This window comes from Pinus tabuliformis, chromosome 3_1 (genome assembly GCF_031772625.1).
Source record: "Pinus tabuliformis cultivar Carrire ecotype Pingquan chromosome 3_1, CPIR1, whole genome shotgun sequence".
Classification (NCBI taxonomy): Eukaryota; Viridiplantae; Streptophyta; class Pinopsida; order Pinales; family Pinaceae; genus Pinus; species Pinus tabuliformis.
The window spans coordinates 632654081-632678883 of record NC_142301.1 but is presented as its reverse complement, the minus strand read 5'-3'; the positions used below and the strand labels follow the sequence as shown (position 1 = coordinate 632678883).

The 24803-nt window shown below is 35.6% G+C and overlaps 1 pseudogene; it reads left to right on the top strand.

Moving 5' to 3' along the window:
• Window positions 1-1006: 1006 nt before the first annotated feature.
• On the top strand, window positions 1007-1582 carry LOC149188657 (uncharacterized; annotated as a pseudogene).
• Window positions 1583-24803: the final 23221 nt, after the last annotated feature.

The window sequence follows — 24803 nt, the reverse complement described above, 5'->3', positions numbered from 1 at the left end:
GTCGACAAAAGTTTCTCTATGTGATTTTCGCCCAAGAATCTTCAAAAAAATGCAAAAATTTAATCATAATGAACTTAGTTTATAATTTTTGTGTGATTACACTGAAATCCATGCACAATGTTAAACTAATTAAAAAAAACCTCTTAAAATCAAATCACTAAGCGAATCATTGGCTTAGTGCATCAGAGGATTAACATACATGTCCATGCATCACCATGGTTTCTCCGAAAGTGGTCAGAGCTCGACTCGACTCCGGCAACTCCATCATTGCAACTTTATTTATCTAGCTGCACTGCTTGGACTTCAACTCTTCATTCAATACGTCCACATACATTCATTCAGTGCCCCAGTGCCCGTCCAACATTTCAAATTAGTAAGTGCCACCCAAAATTTTGAATTCAAATTGGTTAAACCAGCCTGAATTCTTTCATGAAATGAATAGTCCCGCTCTGTTTCCATTTTCTTGAGCCAGAAGATGCTGCCTGTATCCCTAAGGAGAAATGTGTCAGAGGCAGGGGTTTCCTTACCCTTCAACCATGGATGCTTGGATTCGACCCTCTTTCGGCTCCAATCAAGCGGAACATTTTATGTGCCAAACTTCCAGGGCTTCCTTTGGAACTTTGGAATGTCGAGGCCATTAAAGAGATTGCAAATCAGATATGATGCTTCTATTATTGGGATGACGATTGTTTCGACCATCTGGATAAACAACTAGCTTGGTTTTTGGTGGAAGTTGATGTGGGGAGAGGTCTTCTGGCCTAACTGGAGATCAAATGGAGCAGTTTTAACACTTAGTGACTTGTTTTAAAGAGTTGTCATTATTTCCCCATTTCAATTCCTTTCCACGGTTCATTTAGTAACCTCACTGCTGCACAAATTCCCTTATCTGATAACTTACTCATGCAACGGTGCAATCCATAGAATATTGCAGATTTCATTGGTGCTCATAGGAAAGGATTCGCTCTGCAAAATCTCTTTGTGTAAGCAGCGTTAGGATTCATTAATTATGGGTAACTGTCTGCCATCTCGCGGATTCGGAAACCTATCTACACATTTCATGGGCAGTGAAGAATTTATAATGGTGACAAGATCTGACGGAAAGATACTGGAATTCGTGGCTCCCCTTGTCGCCAGAGATCTCATGTCGGCGTACCCATAGCATTTAGTTTTGCATTTTGAGGATGCAAAATGGCGCTCTCTTTCACCGGACAAGAAGTTGGTTGCCAGGCAGCTTTATCGGCTGCTACTTATTCCTATTTTGTCTTCTCATTCCATTGATGGCGTTTTATCATGGTCGAATACCTGATTCGCGAGCAGAATTACCAGTGAAGGACCTAAGAGTACTTGCTCGCCTTCTTCATTCACATGTGCGTAGAATGGCAATGGTATTATTAGGGTTCAGATGGTAATCTCGAAACAAGAACTGCACGCTTTGCTTTCAGATCCATGTATGAAAGAAAGATCGTTGTTGCTTCAACTTCAGTGTAAAGCCCAACATGTGAAAGAAGATTATGTTGTCACAAGAAAATGCAGCAACAATGGATGGAGACCATCGTTAGAGAGCATTCCAGAGGTGAATTAATTAAGGCCACATATTCTTGTCATCGTGAAGTTGCAGTAGTAGAATATTTGTTATGAATTGGATGTCACATGTCCGGCTGAATTTTCATTTCGCATGATAAGGAGCTCAATTCATATACTATGTATTATTGTGAATAAACACTCATGCTTTATTTTTATGCTTTTCTCTTTTTTGCTTTTCATAACATTTTGGGTTTTTTAATAAATTCATTTTGCAAATGCAAGTTTGTCAATAAATTCGTTCGTTAAAATTCGTTACTCTCAGGCTCGACAACTTTCAATAGTATAGTCATTACATGGGTAAATTTTTCAAAACTATAATTAGTTTTTAATAATAATAGCGGAAATTATATGTTATGTTTTTAAGCATTTTCTTTTATTTATATCTTTTAATCAATTCTATTATTACGAAAATATATTTATTTTATTTAATTTCTTTTACGCAAGTTCTTTTATCGCTCTTGTCAAAGTTAGGACTGTAACTGCTTTGTAACGGCGACTCGCAGTTTAGAAACCCTAGATCGTCATGGCTAGGGTCTGGGGATATCTGGTTTCACTATTTTGAAACCCTAATTTATGTATGATTTCATTTTCTTGTTGCACTCTTTCTGGAGTCTATGGCATTATTGGTTTCCTTCATAATCTGGGGCGGCCTCTTTTGTCGTCTTACCTCTGATCGTCCAGGCCGCTGAATCGTTAGCCTGGGCTAGCTTCATCCACCAAATTTAAGGTACCACACCAAACCCTACCGCCCTTTCTGGAGTCCATGGCGTTACTGGTTTCCTTCTTAATGTGGGGAGGCACATTAAAAAACTATCTTTATCCTGATTGCAGTTCTCGGCCAAATTTTGATGGATAGGAACTGAATAAAATAATTGACTTTACTTTAATTAAATGTTATTACCGATTATAATTAAACAATAACGAATGAAGTAAACAGACTAAGTGTTCAGTTGTTTTTAGTGTGATTTTTTTGATTTTCTAGGGTTGAAATTGTGTGAAAAAATTTAAAGTGAAATTTTGATTTGTGTTATTTAAACTGTTTTTTTTACACCCTATATATAAATTCAACCTCCTAAAAAACAACTCTTTAAAATTTGATTATGAATTAAGGGTTTAGTAGATTTCATATTCCAGTGTAATAATGGGTTGAAATTTGATTATGAGTGGAGGCTTCACCATCATTCTAGATTTCATATTCCAAGGAGTAACCTCGTTATGAAGAGGGTTGCATTTGGATTAAATTATTTTGCCTCATGGTATTTTTAGAATGGGCGAAAAATACACCAAGATACTGGCTTCTACAACTGGTAAATCTATTATATCGTTATCAGATAAATAGTCAGGGTAAAGGCTATGTCAAGGCGAATTTTTTAAAGATTTGGGGTTTTGACAAAGGAAACTGAAGATTTGGCACCAACTTCGTGCGTTACAAAGGCTTGAACTAACATAAACACACACATCCGCATTAGTACTCGATAGTTATTTATATGCTCATGTGAGAATCAAATATATTTTTATCAGCCAACGATTAATAATGGAGAAGAAAGTGTAGGTTAAAGGAAAACACGCCTGCTGATATATATGCACCGTACATCGAATTTCAACATCATTGCAGTAGTGTGACATTCAGGTACAGATCATTGTCCATTTAAAATTTGGATCTGGGGACCAATCATAATTTTAAGTTATCAAGTTCTAATATTTCTTTGAACACCATATTCATTTTTTGAATTATAGTTAAATTGAAAAAAAACGAATATCGCATTATTATCACCAGAGTCATATCACGAAAATCCAGCAAAGAAAACCAACAAGCCAATAATAACAACTATATCCCCGTAATAGAATACACCCACAATAACAACTATCAACCTAATAAATATTTAAATAAATAATCAACAACGAAAAATTACTTCACAGATAACACCAAGTAGATCAAAATCCATTTATGATACTTTTCGAGGATTCGTGGAGGAATTGGAAATGCAAATACGGATGACAAATCTTTTTTTTTTTTTCAGAGAAAAAAACCGACATAGATTTATATTAAGAAAATATAAAAGTATTCTAAATACATATGGTTGATATTGAGCTTGAAGAAAAGCCCCACAAGATTACTAAAAATGGATACAGATAGTCCTAATCATCCATATCTGAAACAGAATAAACCTATACATCACATCAACAAAGCCTGCTTGTCCAAAAAAAGCCACAGATTATACAAAAACTAGAAGGGACTGCCCTTCCCAGATAAACACATAGGAAAAAAAAGGAGCAGATCGCTCTGCCTTGAAACAGAGATCCAAAGGACTGGTACCAGCATGCAAGAGCAAGATAAATATACCCAAAGTCATATAGCAAGAACATTTGGCGAAGAGGCTTGTCATGAATCTCTTCATCAAATACTGATGACAAATCTTTGAATCTTTGTCATGTTGAAATTTGACCGGTAAATTTATATGTCAAATACGACGATTTCATGAAATTAAAAGTTGTATTTTGATAGGGGAGGGACGTCATTGGTTGCATGGCCTCTCTACGTGGCTCAATTTAGATACCTAACATATACAATTAGTTGTATGATACGCGTCCATCATGTGTCTTTATGTGTTACCTTTCTAGAGTGGACTCAAATTTCGGTTTTGACGCTAATTAGAGTTTTTTTTGCGGTGATTAGGGTTATGTTGTTTCATTCCACTTCATTTCTGTCCAGGCCCAAAAGTGGCTCCATCGGTAGTTGTGTGTGAGTGTCGTCTGTAGTTGTGTGTGAGTTGTTCGTTAATGGTGAGGTGACAGAGGGTTTATCGGTTGCTATGGCATCTTGTTCGGTTGTTGTGTTGTGTTGTTCGACCGCTACGGTGTGTTGTTCAGCCGTAGAGGTCAGGTGTGGGTGCAGTAAAGGATTTCAGTCCTTGGGTGGCATCACGTTTCTGAAGGGTTGTATGTCACCGAATGTGGTTGGGTTTCAAACAGACGTTTGTTCACAGTCTCTCGCTCGCTCGACCCTATTTGACCCAGCACTAGACACCATGGTCGGCTCGCTGCAACAAACATTTGGAGCTTGGCATCGTCATTCCCTGGTAGGATTCTTCATCCTACCAGCCATACCTGCAATTGTGTTTGTCAACACATCTATTTTCTCAGTATTCACACCATTCGTCTTCTTTGTGTTAATCTCTGGCTTTTTGTGCCTTCTGTGGAGTATATGTGGCTTCAATTCGTGGCTTTTATGGCTTAATTGGTGGCTTTTGTGGCTTAGTTTGAAAAACAAATTAGGGTTTATGCACTAGTAGGTTTTTTTAGTGGTTTGTTTGCCTTCTATGAATGTATGGAGCATATGTGGCTTCAATTCGTGGCTTCTATGGCTTAGGTTGAAAAAAAATTGGGGTTTTTACACTAGTTGGGTTTTTCATTGGATTGCTTATCTTCAGTGAATGTTTGGAGTATCTTTGGATTAAATTCGTGGCTTATGTTTCTTAGGTTGAAAAAAAATGGGGTTTTGCACTTGTTGGGTTTTTCGGTGGCTTGTTTGTCTTTTGTGAATGTATGGAGTATATGTGGTTTCAATTCATGGCTTTTGTGGCTTACTTGGTGGCTTTTGTGGCTTAGGTTGGAAAAAAAGTTTGAAGATTATGCACTGGTTGGGTTTTTTGGTGGCTTGTTTGCCTTCTGCGAACGTATGGAGTATCTGTGGCTTCAATTCGTGGCTTCTATGGCTTAATTGGTGGCTTTTGTGCCTTAGGTTAAAAAGAATTGGGGTTTTTGCACTGGTTAGGTTTTTCGGTGGCTTGTTTTCCTTTTGTGAATGTATGAAGTATCTGTGGCTTCAATTCGTGGCTTTTGTGGCTTAGGTTGAATTTTTTTTGGGGGGTTTATGCACTAGTTGGGTTTTTCGGTGGCTTGTTTGCCTTCTGTGAATGTATGGAGTATCTGTGGCTTCAATTCGTGGCTTTTATGGCTTAGGTTGAAAAAATAATCAAGGTTTTAGTACCATAATAATTAGTATGTATAACAATCTCTGCATATTCCATTGAGTTGCTCGAGCCAGTCTCTGCATAATAATTTGTTTGTATAACAGTCTCTGTTTGTATAATAATTTGTTTGTATAACTATGGCTTCTCCAGATTGAGTTGCTCGAGCCAGTCTCTGCATAATAATTTGTTTTTATAACAGTCTATGTTTGTATAACTGTGGCTTCTCTAGATTGAGTTTCTCAAGCTAGTCTCTACATATTAACTTGTTTATAATAATTTTTTTGTATAATTATGGCTTCTCCAGATGGGGTTGTAACACATTCTAGTTTATTTGTGTTCTTACCACTTTTCTCCAAACCCTGCCTTCTATGTGTCGCACATGCTTAACTAGGAGACATACAAGATTGTGATGTGAGAGGGTTCCTCGTGGTTGGGAAATAATCTGCAAAAGTGAGGTCTTGTTCTATAACTTTCTACAGTGGAAAAATAGTCAATTAATTGGACTTTCATGTTGTAGGTGGTTAAATAACTGAAGTCATAATAATTTGTTTGTATCAACATCTTTGCATATTCCACTGAGTTGGAGACAATTTCTTTCTTATTATTGCTATTGTGTACATAATCCTAAGCCTTGGCACTCTCAGCATGGATTTTTTGTATGCATCATATGGACTGTCTCTTTATTAGGGGTTTAATTGCTATGAATTCACATGGTTATAATGGCTACCTTCATCTCTCTTTATAGTTGCAACGAAAACCTTGACCATTTCTTATTGAAGACAATTTCTTTCTGATTACTGTTGTTGTGTACAGAATCCTGAGCCTTGGCACTCTCAACGTGAATTTTTTGTATGCATCATATGGGTTGTCTCTTTCTTAGGGGTCTAATTGCTATGAAATCACACTGTTATCATGGCTACCTTTATCTCTCTTTAGAGTTGCAACAAAAACCTTGACTATTTCTTATTGGAGACAATTTCTTTCTGATTGTTGTTATGTACAAAATCCTAAGCCTTGGCACTATCAGCATGGATTTTTTGTATGCATCATATGGACCGTCTCTTTCTTATGGGTTTAATTGCTATGAATTCACATTGCTAGCATGGCTACCTTCATCTCTCTTTATAGTTGCAATGAAAACTTTGAGTATTTCTTATTAGAGACAGTTTCTTTCTGATTAATACTGTTTTGTACAGAATCCTGAGCCTTGGCACTCTTAGCGTGTATTTTTTGTATGCATCATACATTGGATCGTCTCTTTATTAGGGGTTTAATCACTATGAATTCACATTGATATCATGGCTACCTTCATCTCTCTTAAGAGTTGCAATGAAAACCTTGAGTATTTCTTATTCAGTCGAAATACTAGGGTATTATGTGGATATTTGAGTTGCAATATTGTATTCTACAACTACAACTCTCATAATTTTAGTTTCTTTTGGGGTTGTTGTAGCTTCTAGAGTTATAATTGCATTGTCTCATGGTGGGGTTGTAGCAACTATGGCTTCTCCAGATGGGGTTGTAACACATTCTAGTTCGTTTGTGTTCTTACCACTTTTCTACAAACCTTGCCTTCTATGTGTCACACATGCTTAACTAGGAGACATACAAGATTGTGATGTGCGAGGGTTCCTCATGGTTGGGAAATAATCTGCAAAAGTGAGGTATTGTTCTAGATATCTTTCTACAATGCAAAAATAGTCAATTAATTAGACTTTCATGCTATAGGTGGTTAAATAACTGTAGATTATATAGCTATGCAACCTTGTGGTTTCCTTCACAAGTAATGTATATGTGGGAAGTGGTGGCTAGTGGTTGCCTTGCTGAGGAAGGTTTCGTAAGAGGAAGCATAGACTTTGTCATTCTTTTATTACCATAATAATTTGTTTCTCATCACAATCTCTACATATTCCAGTGAGTTGCTCAAACCAGTATTAAAATTGACACCTTCATTATTTACCTGCATCTAAGTGTCATTTATTTGCTGAATAGGATGATAACAAAAAGAACCCTAAATTTCTGTTGTAGTTAAATTTGATTGAATTCTCAAGTGGATTAACTTGCAACGATGAAATTCTTGAAGAATTTTTCGAGGCATTGCTAAATGAAATCTAGTTGGAGTGCTTATGTTATGTAACAACTAAATTATAGGTGAACTTAATAATTATGTTATGTAACAGTTGGAGTGCTTATGTAATAGTGGGAGTAATTATGTTATGTAACAGTTGGATTGCTTATGTTCCAGGCAGTTAGCTAGTTAGCTAGTTTATGTTACATGTCACTTAGTTAGTTTTTGTAACATTATAAATTATGCAGGGTTTTTGTAATCAGTTAGTTTTTGTAACATTGGAATTTAGTTATTCAATTAGTTAGTTCTTGTAACATGCCAGTTAGTTATTCTTGTAACATTATAAATTATAAAGCATACTTTAAACATACTGTATATTTAACTAGTATATTAAATTGTATGTTTGTCTTTTGAACTGTATCCAAATATACATTGGAACTTACATTGCAATAGACCAAAAAGGGATGGTAAATTCATCCACATTGCAATTTGGTTACAAAATAATAATAATAATAATAATAAATAAATAAATAAATAAATAAATGAATAAAAATAAAATAAAATAAATAAATAAATAAAATTAAAATTAAAAAATTAAAATAAAATAAAATAAAATAAAAATAAAAAATAAAAAATCATGCCACCCCTATGCTTGATGGCCTCCATCTTCTGAATTTACCAAACTTGTTGAAGTGCTTTCCTAATCCAAGTTTCTTCCATATGCTTGAGTCCAGTTTACTCCTTGTAACCATGGAGGGATTGAATAGTCGAATTGTTCACTTGTGCTACTAACCCCAACACTAACTGGAGGTGGCTTATAATACATAGGATTTACCCTGCACTGATAGGTGTACAGGGGGTGGGTATAACCCTTGGATGATAGTGGGGGACTTGGACGTTAATCATGTCCTAGTACGATGGTTTATGATCTGCAATGTGGTCCAAAGTTTTGGACATCATCCTGTTTTCCTCCAAATGACTTGCACCATACTCTTCCCTATCTATCACTCGTTCTTTTTCCAACACTTGTTGAGCCATTCTTGCCTCCCTCTCTTGCCTTTCCAACTGTTTTTTATTTTCCTTCTCTTCCCTTGTTTTTTGTCTTTTGGACCTTTCCTTTGCCCGAGATGTTGTTTTTGCAATCCTTGAATCTCTCTTTTCCTTGGAAAACTCCTTCTTTCTCTATTTAGATTCCTAAATTTCAAGTTTTTTATACTTAGACTTGAACATTAGGTTCATATATTCTTCAGAATTGAGTAATTGTGAACTCCTCTCTAACTGAAGATAGTTTGTTGTTGAATGCGCTGATGAGGCCTTCACTCTCTCAACTGGTAGCTTTAGGAACCTACCAAGTATTGTTTGCTTCATTGTCACATACTCCTGATGGCTTGACACTTGCCTTTCAACGTTGGGGAAACCTGATTGAACCCCATTGTTTTCTTTGTTTGGTACATCATTTTAAATAGACTCTTCTTCCAGTGATCAATTGTCCACAAAATAATGAACAAGTCCAGTCCTCAACTCCGTTGGTTGAGAAGGCAATTTCATCATTGTTGGATGACATCTTATGTTTGTTGTTATTCATCATGGCCTTTGCCAACCATGATGGTGGGTTTACTTGGGTTGGCATGCTTAATTGGTCATTGTTGATTCTTGTTACATTCTCATTTGCACAGGAATGGGTGTCATAGAACTTAGACACAATTTCAAGGCGTAAATTTAAAGCCCTATCTTTATTAAGACCCTTCGTTGTTCATAAGACAAGGTATGGATGCTTTTTTATAAACCCACTCCACCAAGATTTGCCAAGAAACCAATCTTTGAAGGGGTTTGGCCTCCCCTGACAGATTTGAGCTACTGTGGATTTGAGTTGTATCAACTCTAACCCATGTCCCATTTCATCCATCTCCTTACATCACACAACCACTTTTTCCTCCTCCTCTTTAGTCATAACAGTAACAAGTCCTCCGCTCTTTGTATGAGTGAGCCCATTAATCAAATAATGTATGCTTAAGGCTGCAATTACATGTTTTTTTTGCAAATGCACATACTGAATATCCCGTGAACTCTATGTCATCAATTCAACCTAGGATGTCTTCCTTTGTCCACCCTCTTATGGAACTAATATTCTTCGTTGAGATTTCACCTTGTATTGTGCTTGAGGGTGGCTCTGTGGTAAATGGCTGGACAGTAGGATCTAACACCACATGGGAATTCTCAACATCAATGCATGAAGCATTGATAGCATTGACATCATCGATTGTTTCCTCTTCTGATGAAGTTTATCACAATTGAGCACCCTTGGTCTCTCGCCTTCTCCTATTCCTTATACGATCTGCAATTGCAACTCGTGGCATGGTTGCAACAACATGCATATTGTTAAAATTTATTTATGTCAGTGGAAGTTGTTTCAACAATAGAGATTCAGTATTATTTGAATAATAAATTTAAATATGAAAAGGGTAATCAATAATTGCAACTTTCATAATAGAAATTTAGTCTTATTTATTTCCTAGAATTTAAATATGAGCAGGTTAATTAATACTTGCAACCTACATATATTTGAATAAGATATTTATGTGTTTGCATTGACTTGAATCTCCCTCCACAGATATCAGGAATTAATTTGATAGAAATATCAGGCCTATGTGTTTGATATAAATATCAGGCCTATGTGTTTGATAGAAATATCAACCCCAAATTTAGCTTGAACATAATCATGTATCCTGAGCATGGCATCAAATCCATAATATCTTGATCAACCTTAGAAAAAAAGGGAAGGGTACTGAAAACTATCTCCTTAAAAATGCTAGGAATAGGTGTCAGTTAATTGAAATACGTTTTAAATTCATTTGTTGTTAAGGTCACTGAAAAAGGTGACTAAAAGTTGCAGTGTTTGACTGTATCTTAAAACACTCTAGTTCTCTACATTGTCAGCTACAACTACTTCCAATTATGAAATTGTGCCATGTGTTTAGCTGTTAACATGCTGAATCTCTCTTTCGATAGATTGTAATGGAAATATCCTTTGATTTGATTATGAATGATTAGCCTTCTGATAGATTGTAATGGAAACCTCCTTTGATTTGATTCAGAATGATTAGTCTTCTGGTAGATTGTAATGGAAATCTCATTTGATTTGATCCAGAATGATTAGTCTTTTGAGACGTAGAAGTTTTAGAGGGGATTACCCATAACAATTGCCACCATGCCTCCTTTAAAATGATAACTAAAGCCTTGACATCTTGCAATGGAAGAGGATTTTGTTGCTCATACATAACTAAATTCCTTAGCAACTATGAAGATGTCTCCTCCATTGTAACTACCTTGTGTTCATTTTCCGTTTGTGTCTCAACTAACTGAAAACTAACATATTACAGTTTCCTTTTAAAATAGACCAAAAATTCCAAGTGACTTTGAAACAAATTTATTCATTTTTTCTTAGAGGCATGACATGACCAAAAATTCACATTATTGCATACGAGCTTCCAAATTTCTATGATTAAGGAATGATCAGGCCTACATGTTTTGACTCAGATGCTCTCGTATTTTTGTCTTTGTTCCCTTTTTTGGGCATGATTAATGTTTTGTCTTTGTTAACTCAGGTGCTATGGTTTGTTGTCTACAATTTCACACATAGAAGCCGAATTTTTTTTACAATTTCTAATTTATGGTATTCTCTAGTTTAGGGCTATTACGGAGCCTTAAAATTCCTGAAAAAAAAACACCAGAATAAATAAAAAATCTAGACATAGTTTAAAAGAAAAACATAAAGAGAATGAAACAAGTCTACAAATAGTACCTATAAACCCTAAAACCTTAACAGAAGAGAAAAAATGAAAAGATGAGCATGTAAAGGTGGTTCTTGGGTTGGAGAAGATGTTGTAACTGGATAGGAGGTGACTCCTCAAATGAATTGAGATTCTTCATTAAGATTGTTCATGGATATATACCAGGAGGGAGAGACTCTTGGGCTTCACCTCCCAATCTCTCTTCATATTCATATTCTCCATCATTATTTACAAATATTCACCCAATCCCAATGATTAGGTGTCAGCATTCCCCCCCTTAATCTGAAGAGATTTTGGTGAGTCCAAGTATTGTTCTGAACCTTTCGAACTTTTCTCTTCCAAGTGCTTTGGTGAAGATGTCTAGAATTTCTCATTATTGAAACAATGGCACAGATGGATTGTTGGCCTCAACATGATGTCGAATTAGATGGTATTTTGTATTAATGTGTTTCATTCGATCATGGAATTTTGGGTTCTTGGCCAACTTTATTGCAAAGGTGTTATCAATAATGAGTGAGTTGAATGCACTTGTTTCACCTACAAATCTTCCAAAATTTTCTTGAGCTACACAATTTCCTTTGTTGCTTCAGCTGCTACCACATATTCTGTCTCTGTTGTGGAATCTGCTTGAAATGATTGTTTGCTTTGCCTCTAGGAGACAAATCCCAATCCAAGACTCATAGCATAATATGAATTAGATACCTCGGTTTCTTTGTCTCTATTGAAGTCTAAATCAAAGTATCTGATCAAGCTGAAGTCACCCACCTATGTATACTTGAGTCCAAAGCATTTAGTTCCCTTTAAGTACTTTAGAACTCTTTTTGTAGCAGACCAATGTCCCTCACAAGGATTTTGCATAAACCTGGAGAGGATTCCAACAACAAATGAAATGTCTGGTCTGGTAGTAGTCAAGTAGTTGAGACTTTCTACAATTTGTCTATACTTTGTTGCATCCTCAAATTCTTTACCTTCAATGGATGTGAGTTTCAAGTTTTGTTCCATTGGAGTAGTCAAAGGATTGCACTCAGCCATGCCAAATTTTTTCAAAAGATCTCCAATGTAATTCTTTTGAGAGAGGAATATAGACTTCATATGTTGAATTACTTCAATACCAAGATAGTAGTGAACATAGCCCAAGTCAGTCATTTCAAAACCTTTCCTCAATTCCTTTTTTATGGATGCAATGTAGCTCTCATTGTTCCCTATCATCAAAATATCATCTACACATACCACAAGATATACAACTATTTTTCCAACTTTCTTGAAAAAAAAGTTGCATCATCAAGATCATAATGGTTGAAGTTGAGTTTCAGAAGAAGCTCAATTAACTTTCATACCAGGCTCATCGTGCTTGATTGCGACCATACAAGGATTTCACAAGTTTTCATACTTTATTTTCATGGCCCTTCATAACAAATCCTTCTGGCTTGGACATAAAAGCATTCTCTTTCATATCTCCATTCAAGAAGGAAGTTTTTACATCCATTTGATGGATTTTCCAACTATTCTGAGTTGCCAAGGCAAAGAGTGTCCGAATCGTAGCCCATTTTGTTATGGAGGAAAAAGTCTCCTCATAATTGACCCTTTCCTTTTGTGAAAAACCTTTTGCCAGAAGCCTGACTTTGTGCTTGTCAAGTGAGCCATCAACATTATAGTTGTTCTTGTAGACCCACTTGCAGCCAATTGGTTTGGTTCCCAATGGAGGATCAACCACTTCCAAGTGTCATTCTTTATCAAGGCATCATACTCCTTTTGCATCGCTTCTTTCCAGTCATCATGAGAAACGGCTTATTTGAAGGCAGTTGGTTCAAAATATGTAGACAAATTCAGTTCACAGTCATAAGAAACATCCATATCAATAGGTGAATCAAAATCGTCTACATCACCTCCATTTTACCTAGTTGAATTTCTTGTTCGTGTCTTTCTAACCTCATCAGGATGAACACTTTCAAGTGTCTTTGTCAACCATTTTGGAGGAACTTTCTGAGATGGCCCAGGCTGCTCAATTGGCTGAGTTGGGATTGAATCGAGATTGAGTCTCCCAATTCTGTCAATCGCATCACTCAAAGTATCATCAGTGGCTAGAGCTTCATGTGGAGGAGAGAGTGCTTAAAAAGAAGATTCCACAAATTGATCTAGTATAGGAATCCCCCCTTCATGATGTGGAATCTAATTATCAAATTCTTGAAATGATTTTTCATGTCTGAGTCTATCCAAGTGATCAAGTTTTCACTCAACAACATTGTCAGCTTTGGAAGGTTCAAGAAAGATTACATCTCTAGATACAACAAAATTATTATTAACTTCATCATAGAGACATTATACTTTGGAAGTATTTGAATACCCCAAGAAGATACACTTACAACTCCTTGCACCAAGTTTGTTTCTTTGTTCCTTTGGTATCAAGGCATAACAAGTGGAACCAAAGACCCTGAGATGCTTTACCGAAGGGATGTGGCCATACCACATTTCATAAGGAGTTTATAATAGCATTAGATAGGCATATATTCTTTACATACACAACACATAGAACTACATCAACCCAAAACATCAATTTTACATTCCTAAAAAACATCATGGAACATAACACATTTAAGATTTTCCTAATCATTCTTTCAGCTACTCTGTTTTGTTGGGGATTATAAGGCACAATTGTTTGATGTTTGATCACATGTTGGTGAAGATAGTTTTCAAATTCATTTGAAGTGTATTATTTTCCATTATTAGTGCGAATAGAGCCAATATGAGATTATGCATCATTTACAATCCATGTATGAAAGTTATTGAATTTAGATTTGTTCTTCAATAAAAAACCCAACACATTTTGGTGTAGTCATCAATAAATGTCATCATATATTTATTTCCATATGTAGAAGGAACAAGCATTGGACCACATAAATATGAATGAATGAGTTCAAGTTTTCTATGTGCTATAAAATGTGAATCATAGAAATATTGTTTGTTATGCTTTCCTAGAATACAAGCATCACATTTCTTAAGTTTCCTGGGAATTGTAGGCAAACCAATAACAACATTTTTCTTCAACAAGCGAAGGTTGTCATAGTTCAAGTGTCCAAATCTAGCATGCCATAAAATACTTGAGGGAAATGTACATTCATCATAATGAGAACTATATGAGAAATTGTGTGCACGAACAGAGGTACCTTGTAGCTTCAAAAGTCTTTCTTCTTCTATCCCCGACATGACAAGTGAGTGATCTGATGCTTTTCTAACCTCAAACTTTCCATCAAACATATGAATGGAGTGTCCTTACTGGCAGATGTGGACCAAGGACAACAATTGTCTCCCTAAATGTGGGAGATATAAAACATCATGTAGAAGAAAGATTGGAAGACTAGGCAATTTGAGCCTGATTGTGCCAAGCCCTGATGGCTTGAGTTTTGATTTATCTACAAAGTATATTGTTCCATCAACATTTTCAGTAAATTCTAAAAAAAAAATCTCTTCTAAAATTCATGTGTCAAGTTGCCCCTAAATCAAGCAACCAATCATTTTTCCAAGAAGCAAGTGAAGCATTGACCAAGTCTTCAGTTACTCCAATATTACAATGTGCCACAACATAGTGAGCAGATTCAGGTGCTTTACCTTTCTCTTTGTCATTGGTTTTACCTTTAGCTTGATTTCTTTCTTGCTCAATTTTTTCCCAAGGCAACTTATTGTAGATGTGTCATGTCCATATCTATTGCAACGTATCCAATGAAGATCAAACTTTTCTCCTTGAGAGTGTCTGCCCCCCCCCCCCCCCCATCCCGCCTCTGAAATTTCTTCTTCCTCTTCCTCTAGAAGAATATTGAGCATGGTTCTTCTCTCTATGTGCAAGACACACAACTTCTTCATAAGACTGAGGATATTTCTTGTTCCCAAAATCTTTCTCTCTCTCAGCAAATTTCTTCACAAGGGAGTCAAAGGTAATATCTTTGAGGTTTCCATTTTCTTGCAATGAATCAAGATAATTTGAATAAGTGGTATAAAGTGCTTTGACAAAAGCTATTATAGGAATGTCTAGTTGAACACTATATCATGCATAATAGATCTTACTTCTGATTCTAAAGCAAGAGGATCATCATTTTTCAATTCAAGACTGAACAATTTAATCATCAATTGGACAACTTCAAGTTCATAGTGTGAGTCATAGAGTTCCTTGAACTTCTGTAAGGCTTAAAAAGCATTTGAAAATGGTGAAATATGGTGACTCACCTCTTCATTTACAGACGCTGCAATCAAGGCATAGGCCTTGTCATTCTTGTTTTCCCGAATGGCGAACTCTTTCTCCAGGGTGGGCTTTGTAGGTTCATTATCTCCTTCTCCTACACAAACTCCTTTCCATAGCTCATTGAAAATGAGAGTGTGTTTTATCTTCCACGACCATTCTAGATAGTTCTCTTTTCCAAAGAGAACTGCTACAACTAAAGAGATCAATGAATGCATTTAAAAATGTGTACTATGTAAAAATTGAACTTCTGCTGGCAAAAACAATGCAGTTATGGTAGTAATATGTGTAAAACAAATGCACTATGATATATCAAAATAGAGTTATTATGTGGGGGAGGTGGTTTATGGGGAAGGGTTTATATGGTGGAGGGGTTATATGGGAGCGGGGTATATGGAAAACATATAATGGGAGTGGGGTGTATATATGGGGGAGGTGATAACCGGAAGGTCCCATTCAACAATCTGCGGAGATATTTATTATACTCAGGAGTTGGGGAAGGCAGAGGTATGAGGAGGGAGATATGAACCGAAGGCAAAGTATTAACCAATGTATGAGTTGAGGATACCTGTATTATTCAATGAAAAATAATAAAGTAGTGAATCGACACAATAACCGGGGAGTAGGTGATATGTAAATAAAATCATCAGATTTTCAACGCATTTGATGAAACATATTCAAAGGGGGTCAATTTCACTTCTAAGAAGGAGTTATTCCCTTGTTTCTTTGTACATTACGCAGAATATGGAATTAATTACAATGCTCTTACCATGATGCTGCAGTCCTATCATGATCACTTTGACGTGACTCGATCCGCCAACCTCCTGCGCCTTCCCTTTGATTTTTGCAATTTCTCTTTGTATTCTCATAGATTTCCAGCATTGTTTCAGTCGGAGGAAGGCGAATTCGACTGTGCGTATACAGTGTCAAAACCACAGTCTGCGTGAATGGCAGTGTAGGTGGTATGGGATATATGTATAGATTAACGCATCGACTATGCGCAATTTTGAGGGAATCACAGTTTTGATATATGAATAGTGATATATGAATACACAACACATTGGTATATGAATACACAACACAGTGATTTGTGATGGTCAACGATGATATATGAGGAGGCAGAAAACACAACCAATGATTGTGTTGACAAATTTCACGTAAATATTTGGGACGCAAAGGTTATGTATGGCGGGAAAAAAATTCTATCAAAGGAGAGGGGCATATGACAGATTGCAAAACAAATGGCAAAAGGGAGTTACAAGGGCGCCAAAAATGGAGTTGACTCTGATACCATGTTAGGCCAGGAGGTAGCTCCCCAAATGAATTGTGATTCTTCATTAAGATTGCTCATGGATATATACAAGGAGGGAGAGACTCTTGGGCTTCCCCTCCTAGCCTCTCTTCATATTCCTATTCTCCATTATTTACAAATATTCACCCAATCCCAATGATTACGTGTCAACAATGACAATCACTGATATGAAACCATAGTTGCTTGTTGCACTTTGAAACAATAAACCTTGGCAATATGTAGATGTTATGATGCCATAGAAATCCTTATCTCAGATTGTGGCTTGCAGTCATCGTGGGAGAAAAAATTGCATGGAGTGGAGAGAATGAGTGAATTTAGCACATTTGGTGGGTCATAGAGACAAACTTGCGAGTTTGATTCTGTTGATGAAAAACACCTTTCGGAGATGATCTAATCCATACTCACAATTCAACAATTATGGAACACAATACCAGTTTCATTGCCTTATACATTAAACTTCCACATTATGGCAAGACTGCCTTATACATTAGACTTTCGCATTTTGGCATGACTAGACTTCAACATTATTTTGACAAAAATATTAGGCCTATGTGTTTTGACTGAGATACTCTGGTATTTTTGTCTTTGTTGTATTTTTGGGGCAAGACTTTCGCATTATGGCATGACTGGACTTCAGCATTATTTTGACAAAAATAACATGCCTATGTGTTTGATAGAAATATTAGGCCTATGTGTTTTGACTGAGATGCTCTGGTATTTTTGTCTTTGTCGTGTTTGTTGGGCATGATTAATGTTTTGTCTATGTTGATTCAGATGCTACGGTTTTTTGTCTACAATTTCACACACAGAAGCTAAATTGCATGTTGGGCATGATTAATTTGTTCCCTGTTGACTCAGATGCTATGGTTTTTTGTCTGCAATTTCGCACACATAAGCTAAATTAAACACACAATTTTTTCATATGCTAAATTAATGGAATATTTGGAAGATTAAAAATAAAGGAAAAAAATTGAAGTTTATACTATGAATTACTGGAAGATTTAAAAAAACAGAAAGAAAATACTTGAGTTATTCAAACCTGATTACAATGTGCATAGTCTCTGATGGAGTGAATCCAGTTGCAGATGAGTATAATGAAATTTTATGAAGCAATTGTGACGTGGTTTTATAGGTTTTTGTTGTTGAATTTGATTATAAGGGAGGATTGACATGGATTTCCTTTTCCCAAATTCAAATGTGCATTGTGAATTGAATTAGATGTCATCCAATGGCTGATAAACTCTTATGGTTCATCATTGTGCTTTCCTTTGTGTTTTCTTGTGTTCAATTCCCAAATCTTGTGTGTTGGTGTCATTTATTGCTTTGAGCAGGTTCCATTGATTAACATATATGCAATTTTGGCTGACACATACATTCTCTATTCTTGTGCAGGTAGCAATGAACTCTGGTCCTAGTTGCCCTAATTTATATTTATTGGGGTTGGTCTGATGTGATACGTGTCCTGTAGGATAGTATGGGATGGACATTTTGCTTGTTAATTTTGTCACTTTTTTTTCTAAATAAGATCTGGAGGTACTTGGGATAGGATGTCTTGTTAACTTGTGATACTAAAGGCTAGTGTTGGAAAATGGTAAGCCCAATCAATATATGGGCCCATTTTGGACATATTTGAATAACTTATATAACTTAATATTATCTATCTATGTTTTAATTATGAATGTTTTTTTGTCATGTTTTGATGTTTGTGTGGGACCAATAATTGTTTTCCTTCTCACCTAGATTCAATTACAACAAGTGACATGATTGAGCTTTGTTGTAATGGCTTGAGCCTTATTGTTGAGTATGAATAGTCCCTCAAGTACCAAAACATGTTTATTCCTCTTATGAACTATAAAGATATTTCCCATGAAAAAAAAATATTGCAAGTTACACATGATTTATTCATTGAACTAGAACTACATGATTTAATCTAAATATGAAATGTTCTACATGATTTATTAATCAAACTAGAATTACGTGATTTAATCTATCTTTGAAATGTTCTTCATGATTAATTGGAACCACATAATTCGATCTAACTCTGAAATATATTACTTTGAGTATCAATTCATCCACATGCCTTCAATATCCCCTCTTGATGCTCAATGTAGTAACTCTTATGATTTATTCATTGAATTGGAACTACATGCTTTAATCTAAATCTGAAATGTTTTCTATGATTATTAATGGAATTGAAATTGCATGATTTAATATAACTTGTTTTGGTAATTGAATTGAAACTACATGATTTGATCCAAAGCTGAAATTTATTCTTGAGGATCAATCCATGCACATGCCTTCATGCCTTTAGTCTCCCCCCTTGATGTTCAATGTAGTAACTCCTAATACATATTTCAACATTTTGACAATCATTTAGTGAAGACATCTGCAAGTTGATAGCTAGGTTTTATAAGGTAAAGGCATATATCTATGAGCTTAGTATGACAATTGAATACCATATTTTTTGTCATAGAGATTGTATCACTCTTGTCACAAAAAAATGGCAGCATTCATACTTTATTCCGTATTTAAATTTCCTTATACTCATCTCAACCAAATTGCTTGACATGATGTTGAAGTTGTTGCAGTATATTTCACCTCTATTGTTGACAGGGAAATTAGTTGCTTCTTTTAAGACCACAAGGTAATAGCTAATCCCAAGCTGAAAGCATACACTAGAGTGCCTTTACAATCATCAATAAAACCTTCCCAATCACTCACTGTATATCTGACCAGATCAAAACCATCAAGTAAAGTGTACAAAATACCTAAAAACTATGAGTACCATTGACATATCACGATATTCTTTTCACTACATGGAAACGTATTTCCCTTGAGTCTTGCATAAACATTGAAATTAAACTAGTAGCAATAAACATCGTATCAAGTCGAGTGGTAGTGAGATACATGAAATTGCGCACTAAACTCTTATAAATTGTAGGATCTACTTTGTTACTATCACCATCCTTAGTTTCTAATTGAAACATTTAGATTCACTAACATGTTTACATTTTTTCATTTTAGATTTGTGAAGCAAATCAACTGCATACTTTTATTATGAAATAAAAAATCTCCATCAACTGACCAACTTCCATGTCAAGAAAATAAGTTTTTATACTTAAATATATAATTTCAAATCACTTTTCATTGCATCTCTAAAATCATCCATTAACAACCCACTATTTCCAATGTAAATAAAATCACATATATAAGCATGCAAATCAATAATTCATTTTTACCATAGACTTAACATAGAGAGTTTCACTTGTATTGAAGCCATTCTTATTAAAGTTGATGCAGGAGTATTAGGTCAAGCTCATGATGAAAAAATGGAGGGGGATTGACAATGTGGTGGACTAGAAACATGTTGAGCTAGAAAATCAATTTTGTTGTTAGCATTCTAAATACTTAATGTAAATGCCAAATTAGAGTAAGTTGAAGAGTTCGAGTTAGGGTGTTATTTCCAGCTCATTGATTATCTTTTCAACTTCCCTCAGTTAGAGGGAAGGATAAACGAATCACTTATTTAAGTTTCTAAATAAAATAGGGGCATCGAATGGGGAGAAGAGAGTTCTTCTCCTGCCTTTGAAGTTGAATTAAATGAAAAAGAAGTTGTGCACATCATATTTTTTTATAAATTTGCATCCTCTTATCTCTAGTTTGAATTTCAAAATTCACGTGACCAAACCTGTAGTGTTACTTACTTGTAAACACTTAATTTATGAGGATAGTGGTTGTTTATGCATGCCATTTCACTGTGATATTTGAATATTTTTCAATTCCTATGCTTTGCAGGCAGTGCAAACCTTTTTGTATTGGAGTGTGGACCATTAACGCGATAAGGGAGAAAATGAGGAGATGAGAGGTGGGAGGAGATCATACCCGAAGTGTGGGAGACGTGTTAAGACTGTGGAGAGTCAACTTGCAGAGGGAAAGTCGCTTCACCTTCCCAAAATATTGAAAAATAACTTCTGGAAGCGTTATGAAAATATTTTGCAATGCCTATCATTTTTTAAAAGAGTGTTGCAAAAATATTTTTGCAATGCCTACAACCAGTTTTTTTTCCTGCACTGTGTTTAAGTCTAGTTTCGCCTTTCAATCTGCCCTTAGTCATCATTTTTGGTATAAAAGAGGGTTTGAGGTAGAGTTTCATTTGACGTTGGTGGTGTTTTCTATGACAAAGGGAGATGGCAATGAAAGCAAGGAGAGAACGAGGCCAAGGAGGGAGACTCGTAGCTAATGTAGAGCTCCAACAAGAGATACAAATGCTACAAGCTCATTTAGAGGCCATGGAGACCAGTAGGCAATGAGACCCTGAGGTTGGGGATGACATCGGATTAGAAGAAGAAGATACAACAGAAAGAACATCACCTATGGATGGAGCTTTGGAAGCTAAATTGTTGAGGTTGGTGTTAAGCTCAAGTTCAAGACCAAAACCTGAGTTGTCTACCTATGACGGTGGCCTGGTAGCTGAGAATTTGATGGATTGGATTAGTGAACTAGATAATTATTTCGAGTATGATGAGATTGAAGAAGATAAGTGGTTAAAATTTGTTGTAACTAGGTTGAAAGACCATGTTGCATTTTGGTACGACAATGTGTAAGTTGAAAGGAGAAAACATGGGAAACCATTGATAAAAAGTTGGGACATGATGATAGCAAAGATTAAGGGGAAGTTTCTGCCAAAATATTATCAGTTATCCCTTTATAGACAAGTGCATAACCTCAATAAAATGTTGTTAACAATCAGAGAGTATATCGAGGAATTTTATAACATGAATTTGAGGGTAGGTTATGTAGAAGACACCTTGAAGAAAATAACAAGGTACATCAATGGGTTGATGTTGGAGATTCAAGATGAAATTAGCATATTTTCTCCCAAAATGGTGGAGGAATCATATCAGTTTGCCATGAAGGAAGAATACTAGATCACAAGGAAGCATAATTCAGGTAGAGGTCATGGTTTTTCTAGAGGAAAAGGACAAACAACTAGAAGAGGGAAATCCCTAGCTCAAAAGAATGATGCAAGTAACCCAAGACAACAACGATAACAAGAGAAAGAAGGAGACTCCAGAGGAAGAGGACTTTATCGGAGAGGAAGACGTAGAGGAATAGGTAGAGAGACTGTCTATCAATGCTATAAATGTGGACAGTTGGGTCATAGATCTTTTGTGCTGAAAATGAAAAAGGAGGATAGGGAGATGCATATGTAGCTCAGCCAGAAGCAACAAGAGCAAATTCACCTATGGAAGAAAATGCACCAGAGACAGGAGAAGCTTTAATGATGAATAAATTCTTGTTGAAACCATCCAAGGAGAATGTTGAACCAACAAAAAGAAAATCCTTGTTTTGGAGCATTTGCAAGGCCAAAGGAAAATGTTAGAAAGTAGTGATTGATAGTGGAATCACTAATAATCTAGTCTTTATAGAAATGGTGGAAGAACTTGAATTGAAAAGGTTGAAGCACCCAACACCATACATTAGAGGAAATTTTAGCCTAAAAGTGGCCTCCTAAGGAAAAATAATAAAATAAGAGTTATGAATTTTGGAGGGAAAAGAAGAAAACTATTTTTTTTGTATTGTATTTTTAGCTTATCTTCTTATAGGTTTACTCAAATTTCAAGTGTAGACACTCATTGGATGCATAATTAAATTTCACATCCAACAATTACCCATTATGCATACTTTTGAGAATACCCACATTGATAAATGTTGAATATACATTAAAAATCATGTTCAATGCGTTTTTAATGTATTATCATTTTTTTTAATCAATGTGGGTGTTCTCAAAAGCATGCATAATGGGTACTCGTTAGATGTGAAATTTAATTCCACATCCAACAAGTGTCTACACTTGCAATTTGAGTAAACCTACGAGGAGATAAACCAAAAATACAATTAAAAAACATTAGTTTTTTTTTTTTTTTTCCCTCCAAAATATTTACATGTACCTCTTTTTAAATTTAAAGTATTTTGATTGGTTTACATATTATATATGTGAAAATTTCATGGGCACTTTAAGGCTAAAATTTCCTCTAATGTAAAGTGTCATGGCTACAGAGAGGTCACCAATTGTTGGAGAGCAAAGTGAAGTGGAGTTCTAGATAGGCTGATATAAGGATAAGGTAATTTGTGACATCATGCCAATGGATGTCTTCCATCTTCTTTTGGGATGACCTTGGAAATTTGATAGGAAAGTGGTGCATGATGGAGAGAACAACACTTATAAGTTTGAAAAGGATGGTATCAATAATACTCTTGTGTCTCTGATGGAGGAGGGTACAGCTGGGACAAGTAGTTCAAAAGCATTATTGTTAGGAGGGAAGTAATTTCTACAACAAATGGAGGAAGAAGAGGCCAACTATGTGGTGGTATGAAAACAAAAGGTAATACTTATGCACACTGAAATTTCATATTTACATGTTGATATTCAAGAGATGTTGCATGAGTTTAGTTATATAGTGCTAGATGATTTTCCAAGTGAGCTTCAACCTAAGAGAAGTATCAACCATCACATAGACCTAATACTGAGAGAAAGCCTTTTGAATAAAGCTACTTAACGGATGAAAACCAAGGATAATGAGGAAATAAGGAAACAAGTTCAATGAATGTTGGACAAAGGGTTGATAAGGGAAATCTTGAGTCTATGTGATGCCCCTATGGTACTTAGTCCAAAGAAATATGGAGAATGGGGGATGTGCATAGATTCCAGAGCAATCAAAAACATCACAATTAGGTACAAATTTCCATTTCCACAAACTGAAAACATGATGGACTATTTGAGTGGGAAACCTACTTTTCAAAGGTTAATTTGAAGAGTGGTTACCATCAGATTCGGATAAGAGAAGGGGACAAGTGGAAGAAAAATTTCAAGACCAATAATGAACTATATGAATGGTTGGCCATGCCATTTGGATTGAAAAATACACCAAGTACCTTCATGCGGTTAATGAACGAGGTCTTGAAGGAGTTCTTTGATAAGTTTGTTATTATTTATTTGGATGATAATTTGATTTTTAGTTGAACAAAGGAATACCACCTTAGGCACATAAGGTATGTTCTAGAAAGGTTGCATCAAGAGAAACTGTTGGTTAACTTGAATAAATGTACTTTCATGAGGTATGAGTTGGTATATTTAGGTTTTTTCATTTCAATGGATGGATTGAAAATGGATCCAGAGAAAATAGACGTGATTGTAACTTTGCCTTCACCCAAGAACATTTTTGAAGTTAGGAGTTTTCATGGTTTAGCTAGCTTCTACCGAAATTTCATCAATAATTTCAGTGGTATTTGTGCACCCATCATTGAAACCATAAAAAAGGATAGAAAACCATTTTGTTGGACAACAACAGTAGAGAAAATTTTCCAGCTCTTGAAGAGGAAGATCACTAAGAAACTGATGTTGAAGCTACCTGACTTCAATCAGCTTTTCCAAGTCAGATATGATGCTAGTGGAACAACCATTAGAGCAGTATTGAGTCAAGAAGGCAGACTTGTTTCATATTTAAGCAAGAAGTTGAATGATTCAAAACATAAACAATCCTATTATAACAAGGAATTCTATGTAGTTGTTTAATAATTCAAGAATCGGAGACACTATTTGATGCCCAGTGAGTTTTTTTTTTCTCTGATAATTCTGCATTACACTATATAATGCGACAACATAAGTTGAACCATAAGCATGCCAAGTGGCTGGAATTCCTACAAATTTTCACCTTGTTCTGAAACATGTGAGTGGACAAGAGAATAAGGTAGTTGATTCTTTGAGAAGGAGGAGTTTGGTCATGCAGGAGTGCCATGTACAAATTCTGGGCTTTGTGTAGAAATTAATAGAAATTTTCTA